A 10,627-nucleotide genomic window follows, 5' to 3' on the forward strand; every position below is an offset into this window, starting at 1 on the left:
TATGAAAAAATATGCTAACACCATCAAAGAAACTAGAAGAATTGTTTTAAGCATTTGTTTAGATTCTTTTTAATTCCAGTACAAGCTGAAATAAAGACCACTACTGAAAACACGAAATAAATTTAGTCACCTTTCAGTCTTGCTAGTTTTATTTGCCCTATCTTAAAAGCAAAATAATTCTTAAGTCCCTAAAATATAAGTTGTAGTTACAACTGAGATTTAAATACATATTCATTAGATTTGAAGCTTAAGATACTCTCCTTCCAATGGTGAGAGTTTAGTGAAATATTACTACATTTTTGTTGCCTAAATCCAACCAGAATACTTGCTGCTGTATTGAACAGTGTTTACATAACATAATACAGGTTTAATGGAGTAAAATGTATACATTCATCTTATAGTTAAAAAAAAAGAAGAAGAAAGGGGCTAACTATGGTTACATAATAGAACGTATGTGTTATAAAACTTGACAAAAATCAGTCTACAGCCATGCCACCCTGAACAAACTCGATCCTGTCTGATCTTGGAAGCTAAGCAGGGTCGGACCTGGTTAGTACTTGAATGGGAGACCACCCAGGAAGACCAGGTGCTGTAGGTATAAAAAATAAAAAAATAAGGGATTGTAAATTGACAAGGTCTTTGCAATCTGTGAGATCAACCAAGGGTTGCCTCGCCTAAAAAAAAAAAAAAAAAAAAAACGACAAAAATCAGAATGCGGGGAAGAGGACATAGAAGACAGTGATTGTGTATAATAAACGTGCCTTTCATAGTAGACAATTATCTGAGTAGTGTAAAGTTGATAACTCAGAAAATAAAAGAATAGCTTTACCACCTGACAATATAATTGAATAGAAGAACAAAAAAGGGAGAGAAAGAAAAAGAGAGAGATAGTAGACGGGCAGAAGGAAAAGAAGAGAAAGAAGAAAAGAGTTAAAAGTCCTTTCCAAGGGGAGTGAAGTTGTCAGTTAAGAGAAACTTTCATTTTCATTTTTTTTCTTTCTGGAAACAAAATTTCTTCTTTAAATTAAAAAAAAATTATAGGTATTGCTTTTATTTTTAACCCACTTTATAAAAAAAAAAAAACAATTAATTGAGTGCCAGTTAGCTCAAATTTCAGTGTGTATGCATTTTCCCTGGCAAAATGTCACAAAGACGAAAGATGTTTTCTCCCACTTGCCTTTACAACATTTTCATGGCTGGCCTAAATGGTATAAAACATGAATTCCACAGTCATATTTTAACCTTTAGTTTTATTCTTAAATTTTTAAAAGTCAGGTTTTATACGCAATAATTACTTAGATATTAGAAAAGATTAAGGGAGTCGATGTGACATAAATCATATATAGTCAATATAAACATTGTTTTTAAAGCAGGTATTACTCCAGAAACCAGGCCCTTTTTGTGTTTGTTTTGTTTTGCATTCATGTCACATACCCAATTTAGTACACCTTTAAGCCTATACTGATCACCCGGAAGACTTTGAATGGATCCTTCAGCCAGTTGTGCCTTTTGGTGCTTACATACACGGAGCTGTATATTTCATTTTTGATGCTAACTTATTGGTGTGCATTTGTATGTATATATGTGTGTGTTTGTATTCACATGTCTATAAAAAAAAATACGTTTACACCTTGGCTGCCTTAGATAAAATTATTGAAGGTTTATGCTTCTAGTATTTATATAAATTATAACCACTAAGGAGTCCATCTTTAAGAAATATAATCCCTAAAAAACCGTTGTCATCCATGAAGTGGTTACAAAGAACTGCACAGGAGGATGTCCTATGTTCTTGGGAGTGTTTGAGCTCCCAACAGGAAGTGCTGCTATTGGATTATTGGAAAGGGTCATGGCTTTGAAAACCATACATTTTCCAATGCCTGAAAAATACAAGAGTTTTCTGGAGATTATCACTCCCATCTCCAGCCAGGGAGACAACAATGCACTCCATGTTACAACTATGCTCTGGGTAGTACGGTAGGTAAGTATTCCACTTTGAAATACAAGATGATTGACCTAGGATTTGAAATCAAATCACCATTTCACTGCTGGTAAAATGGAGTACAGCATACCACCTGGCTCAAACTGAAAGACAACATTGAAGTCTCTCGAGTTCCAGTGCATTTTCTTTCTTATTTGCAACACGCACACATCTCATATTGATTGTCACTCTTCTAGGTTACTAAAGGGCTTGGGCCCTCGATCAAGTATAATTTTCTTAAAAAAAAAAAAAAAAGATTAATTAAGAGAAAAAATCTAAAACCAATTACAGGAATTTTAAAACTAGTTCCTGATGTTGTCAAAGAACAATGTGTGGAAAGATAATGGAGGAGAAAGATATTTTTCTCTTATCTTCATTTTTGAAAAATATATTAAAAAATTAATCAAATCATTTTCTTCTACATCACGACAGATAATTAGTAGTATATAAAGCCATCACTATGGAAAAGGGCCTTAAAAATCAGTTGATGAGACAACAAAGATAGAGAAAAAATTATTGCAACTTGGTAATACACAATGTATGCCAAATAAATGATCCAGACTACATAAGCTTGGGGCAGGGGCAGGGAGGAGAAAGATTATTATTGATGCCAACTGTATGCCAAGCTTACATACATAAATGCATTTAATTCTTATAATGGCTATACGGAATTAATATTATAATCTCCACTTTAAAGTTAGAGTAAGTGAGAATACCAGATTGAGGTTGAGATTAGTAAATTTCCCAAGGTCATGCAGCTAGTATGTGGTATATTCCAAAAAAATTTGATCAGCTCTAAAATTTATGCAGATAATTTTTTGAAGCAACAGTGATGTGTGAAGTTGGGGCTTGAAGGATTGGTAGAAATTGGACAAGTGGGAAGGAGATAGGAGGGATGGAAAGGGCATTTTAACCAGGGGAAGAGTGTGAGCAAAAAACACGCGACGTGTTTTGGAAACACTTTAAGTCGAAGATTTGTTCAGAAGTGCAAGACAAGGACAAAAACCAGGTTGAAGACTAAGTCCCAGTTTTAAATGCCCAGGAAGAGAGTTTCGATTCTATACTTTAGGGCAGTGAAGAGCGAAGGAAAACTTTTAAGTACAGGGAAAGTTCTGAGCAGTGTCAATTATACAAGATTCTCCGGAGAATTATGCAAGGGGTGGAAAAAGACAAGAGGAGGAGTGATATGAAGAGGTCTGGGGGCTTCTGTTATTACTTTAAATGTCTCAAAGACTGAGAACTTCAAAGAAGCACTGTCATCACTTTAAATTTGTCACATGCATGCATCTATTAAAATGTTTCCATTTTCATTTATTTTTCTATTTTTATTGGAGAAAAAAGCCTTCAAAATTGAGCTCCAGTTCCAACCAGTATACCTCAGATCCCTGGTGTTAATGGGTCAAGTCCCGGAGGACTCCGCATTTAGAACAGAACTATTTGCACATTTGAACAGGGCTCATACATTTTGTCCATGCCCCTGAAACAATTGATGTACTCCAGTATATGGTGCGTTTTTTATAATTACACCAGAAGAAAGCATTCTTTATGGAAATAAATGTGCTTTTTAAAAACACATTTCTGAAAAGCAGCAGGCAAGGCATTAATAACAAAGTGAAATGATAAACCGAATGGAAGTCTGAGAAAAATTCTATATTTGTATTATACAGGCATTGTTTTCATTCCTGGCACCTTATTTTTCATGTACATAAAGAGAACGCAAGCTACAGCAGGGTGAGACAAAGATCAATGCTGAATGTATTACTTGGCACTGGTCAGACACAGTTTAATAAGAAAAAAATTGATCCATTACGCTAAACCTAATTTTTGGCCGAAAATGGTTGAAATCTCTTCTTTATATTGCTAGCTTCATAAAGACCTATAATATTTGGAAGAAACAACTCAAAGCTGAGTTTAATAAGATTAAATGTATTGCAAATATACTTAACAAGAATCTATCAAGTTGTTAATGATTGCTATTAATATCAAACAATTTTTGTATAGAATTTTTTATTAGAGCAATTGTAAAATACAGCCATAAGAAAAGTAATATAAAAAGGTTTTCAGGTAATTTGTAACAGCTACAATTGCAGAACTCAAATCTTAACCTACAAGATATAGTAATTTATTTTATCAATCAGTTTCTAACACAAGTGCAATTCAATTTGTAAAGTATTTAAGTGCTGGTCTTAGGCCTGTGTAGCCAAGTTCGGAAAGACCACACCTACAGCAGGCAGTAGTGCTGTTACATGTCAGAAGATTATAAAGGGGAAGATTTTGTGTTATAATATTTGGAATTATTTTTGAAAATGTAAAGCTAATTTTAAAGAAATTATTTTAATTCAGCTTCATCTCAGATCATTAAAAAAGCAGAAATTTTAGTCTCATATTTCATAGAACCATGGAACTTTAAAGATAGGGAATTCAATGACTGTCTGGTTCAATCTGCCTATCTATAGATACAGAAACTATAGCTACAGACTGAGTCTCTAAAATAATCTGCCAAGTGTGCATACACTGGAGGAATACTGAATGTTTTTATTCACGAGATGAAAAATGCAGCTAACAACTAAGGCTACAGAAAAGTGAAATAGACACTTATAACCATAACCACAATATATCAACCTGAAAAACATATGGACAATAAATACATTTTTACTTAAATAATAAGGACTTTGGTTTGAGTGCCTAACTAATAAATACTTTTTACCTAAATAATAAAGACTTTAGTTTGAGTGCTCTAATTCTATATTTCCCTTTATTTATATGGATAGTCACTATTACATTACAGTAAATTCGGAAATACACACACACACACACACACACACACACAAACACACTCACCTATATATCCTTTTGTTCAGAACTTAAATATTCAATATTTAAAGTGGATCTATGAAAATTAGAATATTTTAAAGATCGCTATTTATATAAGCACTTAAAAATATTTTTAAATTAATGTCTTCCCAAAAATTGGGAAAGGAAAATTATGTTCTTGTATCTGTTTTAAAAAAAAAAAAAAAATCCCCTACAGCCCGGGCACCGGGTGATGAGCTATGCTCTTTAACTTCCAGGATACCAATTTAAATCTCCTCTACATCAGGAAAGAGAAAATATTGTTTCCATTTTAATGGATGTCCAGTGTTCTATGCAAAATGGATAGGAGGTTTCAGTTCAGTTCTTAGTAGATAGATGCTTACATTATAGGACTGTCATCCAGGAGAAAGGACAAGAACTGAAAGATTATGGTGAAGAGGCACCCTCTCACCCTACATACAGTACATCCTGCGTGTGGGAAGGACATCTAGGATGCTTAAAAATGCCTTTCAATTCATGGGAGCTAATTAAGTATGTGACATAATTACTGGATTTATTACAGTTTGTAAAATCTGAACATTTGCACTGTGCATCTTCTACACACAAAATACTAGCTTACAGGAGAAATGCCAGTGGTCAAATACTATGCTCATTGGGTCACAGGGAGCTACGAACACCTTTTTCTGAATTATGACTCCTGAATATTTTAACTGCAAAGTACTATGTAAGAGTTCTTTTGATGATTAATTTGTATTTTAAGCATATAAATCACCTCTTGGTTGCCATGCTAATACTGATTTAGAAAAATATACACTTCAGTTTATATTGATCTGTTTTTCTAATTCTTCATCAAAAAGGTCTAATATGGTTGCCTTTGCAATTTACTTTCAAAGTTATCCTTTTAGGAGATGAAGTAACCAAAAGATATTGAAAATCCAAAGTAAATTACATCGAACCAGTTAGACTTCCCTGAAGGGATGGATACACCCCTGTAATCCGCTCAGCTCACAACTAATAGGTTGGGGATTCGGCTCTGTCTTAATCTTTGCTAAACTAAACTCTCTTTTTAGCACACAACAATTGTCTTCAGGACATCTATCAAATATTTAGTATATTTTCTAACACTATTAAATTTCCCATTAAATTACAATCTACATTTTGAATCGGATCTTTAAAATGTATATAAAAATTCAATATTATGGTACTTATCAAAGCACACTGAAAAGCGATGTTTTGGAAAATATTGTGCCTCACATTTAAAGCTCTAAACATATAATTAAAAATTTTTTTTTAATCCCCTGTTGTTTGAAACTTATTTGTTCACAGAAGTTGAGTTTACATGAACAAACAAGACAAACTCATAGACAAAGACAACAATATGTTGGTTATCAGAGGAGTGAGGGGAGGTTGAAGAGGATAAAGATAGTCAAATACACGGTAATGGAAGGAGCCTAAACTTTGAGTGGTGAGAACACAAATGCAACATACATATGACATATTATAGATGTACACTTAAAACTTATATAATGTTATTAACCAATGTCACCACAATAAATTTAATTTTAAAAGTTGAGTTTATGTATTATTTCATAATGGAGAAAGGGCCTAAACATACACCAAAGAGAAATAATAAACCCCAATCTGCTAAACGATGCTGGAATTTGAATGCTGCCATTGGAGAGCACACAACAGTTGTCATCCAAAACGAAGAAAAATTGAATCACATCTATTTATGCATATATGTATGCAGAGAATATATACATGTGCATATATGTATGTATATATATGCACACACACAAACACACACATATAATACTTGCATAAAAACAGATGAATCAGATATACAAATATTTAATGCCTTTAATGCCTATAAAATGAAAGCTAGAGAAGAAGATATCAGGTGATAAAAACTACTAAAATTGTTCAATTTAATTAAATTTAACTACCTGTAATCTTTAGAGTTACTTTTATGCCAGAATAGGGAAAGCTTATTGGGCCACCTATCTTTCAATTTTATCTAGACAAAAATAAATAAAAATTTAAATTTTTTAAAAAATTGCATACAAAACTGTAAACAGTGGCCAGGGTATCTAGAAGTAATAAGTGTTTCAGAATTCATTGAACCATGGAAAGGAAATTAATATAAGAAAACTCAACACTAACAAAAATACAATCAGATGAGAAGTGATCTAAAGGAATCAAGGATGGTGAAGGAGCTTTAAAAGAGAAGTTTTGAAAAATGCTATAAAGCTATAGGATAACCAAGAAACTCATGAGAAGGCTGAATGACAGTTTAATGCAAGAAAAAAAAATGTAAGAGAAGAAAATAAAAATGAAAATGTTAACCATCCCATAAGATGGTTTCCTACTTTTCCATTAATATAACAGTATGTATCCACTAAAAATATTTCCCTGGTTTAAAATGATAGTTAATCTGGTTGGAGTCTTGATTCTATTTTCTAGAAATGTTTTGTTAGGCTTACTGTCAACCAACATGTCTCTGTATTCCTTTACAAATTTATAACAAATCTATCGAACAAATCTATAACCATATTATCATCTGCCACATGTTTACTACTGTTAGTGTAAAATTGTTTTTATTAATTCATGTGATATCTAAGTACTGAAGCTAGAAATAGAATCCAGGTCTTTTGATATTGAGTTTACTTTAAAAATTAATTTTTAAAAATTAATTTTAAATGCTCCTTTCTGTGAAGTTTCCTAATAATATGCAGTCAGTTTCCAGTTAATCAAGGTAATGGGGAGACTCAGGTCATAGATCACTAAAATCCTGATTAAGACAAAACTAATAAAAACACATTTTAAATGGAGTCAATGTAAACTTACTTAGTTAAAATTACATTCAGTTGTCTAATTTAATTACGATGCATTTAGACAATAGAACACATGCAACTATTTTTTAAAAGATGAGGTTGATACATTTATATTTACATATGTATACATCAATATATAAATATATACATCTATGTATATTAAAACATAGGAGCAAAAACATTGTTATTCATATGAAAATATGTGTGTGTGTATATAAAATTCTGACTTTATGGGTGTATTTTAACATCTGAATTATCCTTATTTTCTAGTTCTTTTATATCCACCCTCAACGCCCACATTGCTGTTTAACATATGATGGGCTCTCAGTAAATGTAGCTGACTTGCTAGGAAGACAGAGCAGAAAGCATATTAGCTAAGGACAGAGAAAATGAATGTATGGGCAATATATAATATGCAAAGTTGACATGCTCATTCTCCATATTACCTAATGGATATTTTCACTTCCCACATCACTGATGAAATTTTACTGGTTTTAATGTTTTAAACCTCCAAATTAATATCTCAATTATTAACTATTAAGACAGGTGCATTTTCTTTAACATGCAGGTAACTAAGTTTACAAAAGATAACTTTCTCAGGATCCTATCCAGAAACAAACAAATAAACAAAATAAAACAAAACAAAGCTATAATATCAACAGATAGTACAAAAATGTTATGTTTGGTGATAATGGTCTTATAATCAAATGCTCATTTACTAACAATGGGCTTTAGAGATTTCTATAGTCTATAGGCTGAAACAGAAAAGGTCCAATTCTCAAAATACTAAAAAAAAGCTTTCTGCCCATCCTTCTTTTCTCTACCTGCAACCAGAATTTAGAATTCTCCTTGAAGGAATTAAGGGCATATTTTTCAGCCTTGGAAATAGGGGATAATGTTTTCTTAAAGGAAACACACATATCAAAGCTGAGGCTCAAGTATCAACCAACAGAGAAATTCACCGGAATATTTGGCCTTGATGATGCTTAAATATATGCATCCCTTCTTTCCATGGCCATTACCTGTTGTTCTTATAGGAAGGTAGAAGAGTGAATCTGTTAACCTAGTTTGGCAACCAAAGACCAGAAGAGAAATTATCCTTCAAGAAAACAGCCCCAATACGGTTTTTAAAAAAATTAGTCAGCTTTAAGAATCAATACTGCAAAATGTTCTGAGTTCTTAGAAACATAAAAAATTTTAAATTTAAAGAAGTAAACTTGTAGCTTCTTTTAATACCAAGGAGAGCATAATATTTCAGAAGTGACGTCTCCATTAGTAACAGATAGCATAATAAGCCTTGTAAAAGTACGGGGAAAAAATTTTGGGGGGAAATTCATGAAAAAGAAACATAGTTACATATAATGAAGAGGCAAGATCATTTAGGAGACAGTAGAGATCAGTACAATAAGGGTGTAGGTTTGAATCTCACTGGTGCCATTAGCTAATTTTATGACCATAGAAAAGTCATGTAACTTTTCTCTAAATTCAGTACAATGGAATTATTATTATAAGAAAAAATAGTTACTTAGAGTTTCTATCTCAGATCTGTTCAAGGGAGAAAGTCCTTGGGATTTAAGTGATTTCTTAGTCCAATGCCATAAATATTCTTAAAGTAGAAATATATGCAGAGAATTTCAAAGAACAAACGTCAAGTACTTTTGGTGCATAAGATAAGACCATGTCTATGTGTGTATGAATATGTTAAATATACATAAAAATTTTCCCAAAGAAAATTAAGAAATGTAGTACTTCTCTGTGAGAAGTGAGACTGGGAGTTTTAAGGAAGAAAGAGCTCAAGGAGAGAGATTTTAACTTTCATTTTATTTCCTCCTATAATGTTTAAGCCTTTACAATGTACATATATTATTATATGAGTCAAAAAATAATTTAGAAGAAAACGAATTATCTCAAACATCAGTATGATATAATATATCTTTTTCGGTATATGAAAGTAATTAATTCATGTGCCCTTTTTCAGAAAGACTAAACTATCTTGAAGCTTAAAGTATAAAAAAATTACCAAAAGTAATTCATTTCTAATAGGAAATTAAAATGGCAATAAATGATTTTTTAAGAATTCCTTGTAGATACATGATGCCTTTGGGTTAATGGCTAACATTTTTCAATCTCCAGAGATAGAGCATATGTCTAAAACTCAAGAGAAAAGAGATGAGTCCCTTCATCCTCTCATGAAGCCCAACTACAATTAGTCCCATTGGGTTTTCGGAGTACCACTACATTCTTCCGAATTTTTCACTATTTTTTTTTAACCGTATTTAAATGGGTTTCTATTCCATGCAAATGAGCATTGAGACTTCCTCCACCACAACTACCTACAGAGTCCTACTATATGCTCTGGCTTCTCCCACTGTGAATATAGATGAACTATACATATTTATATCTAAAGTTAATCCCTCTACTCGTGCACTGGATCCCATTCCTTCTCACCTACTCTGGGAATTTAATCTAACAGTTCACTCCTTTCTTGACTACATCATCAGTTTTTAGCTATCTACTGTATTAGTCCCTTAAGGATATAGAAAGTAGCTGTTATTTCTCTCAACTTAAAACAAGGCTAAACTTCTGTTGACCCAGTGGTGTGCTAGAGCTGGCTCATGCCAGCTTTCAAGAGCCGATTGTGCATATCTCTTCTCAATTTTTCATTCAGTGAAATCAGCCACCATGGGGGTATTTACACTATTGAAATTGGCAAAAGATACAAATCAAATTCTTTTCTACCCAGAGAAAAGAATTTTCTACCCTGTCGTTAATACTTACCAGCGTACCACTTTTTTTAACTTACTATCTTCACCAAATATCATCCCATTTCTCTGCTACCCTTTCATCAAAATATATTAAAAGAGTGGTACATACATTTTCTCCACTTTTTTCACTTGAACCCACTAAAATCAAGCTTTTGCCCCAACTCCACTAAAACTGCTCTTATCAAGGTTTCCAGTGAAATTGGCATTGCTAAATCCAGTGGTTGATGCTCTGTTCT

General features: G+C 32.5%; 1 pseudogene; it reads left to right on the forward strand.

Annotated features, from left to right (window-relative positions):
• Positions 1-479: 479 nt before the first annotated feature.
• LOC111742326 lies at positions 480-598 on the forward strand (annotated as a pseudogene).
• Positions 599-10,627: the final 10,029 nt, after the last annotated feature.

Source organism: Pteropus vampyrus, unplaced genomic scaffold (assembly GCF_000151845.1).
Source record: "Pteropus vampyrus isolate Shadow unplaced genomic scaffold, Pvam_2.0 Scaffold91, whole genome shotgun sequence".
Taxonomy (NCBI): Eukaryota; Metazoa; Chordata; class Mammalia; order Chiroptera; family Pteropodidae; genus Pteropus; species Pteropus vampyrus.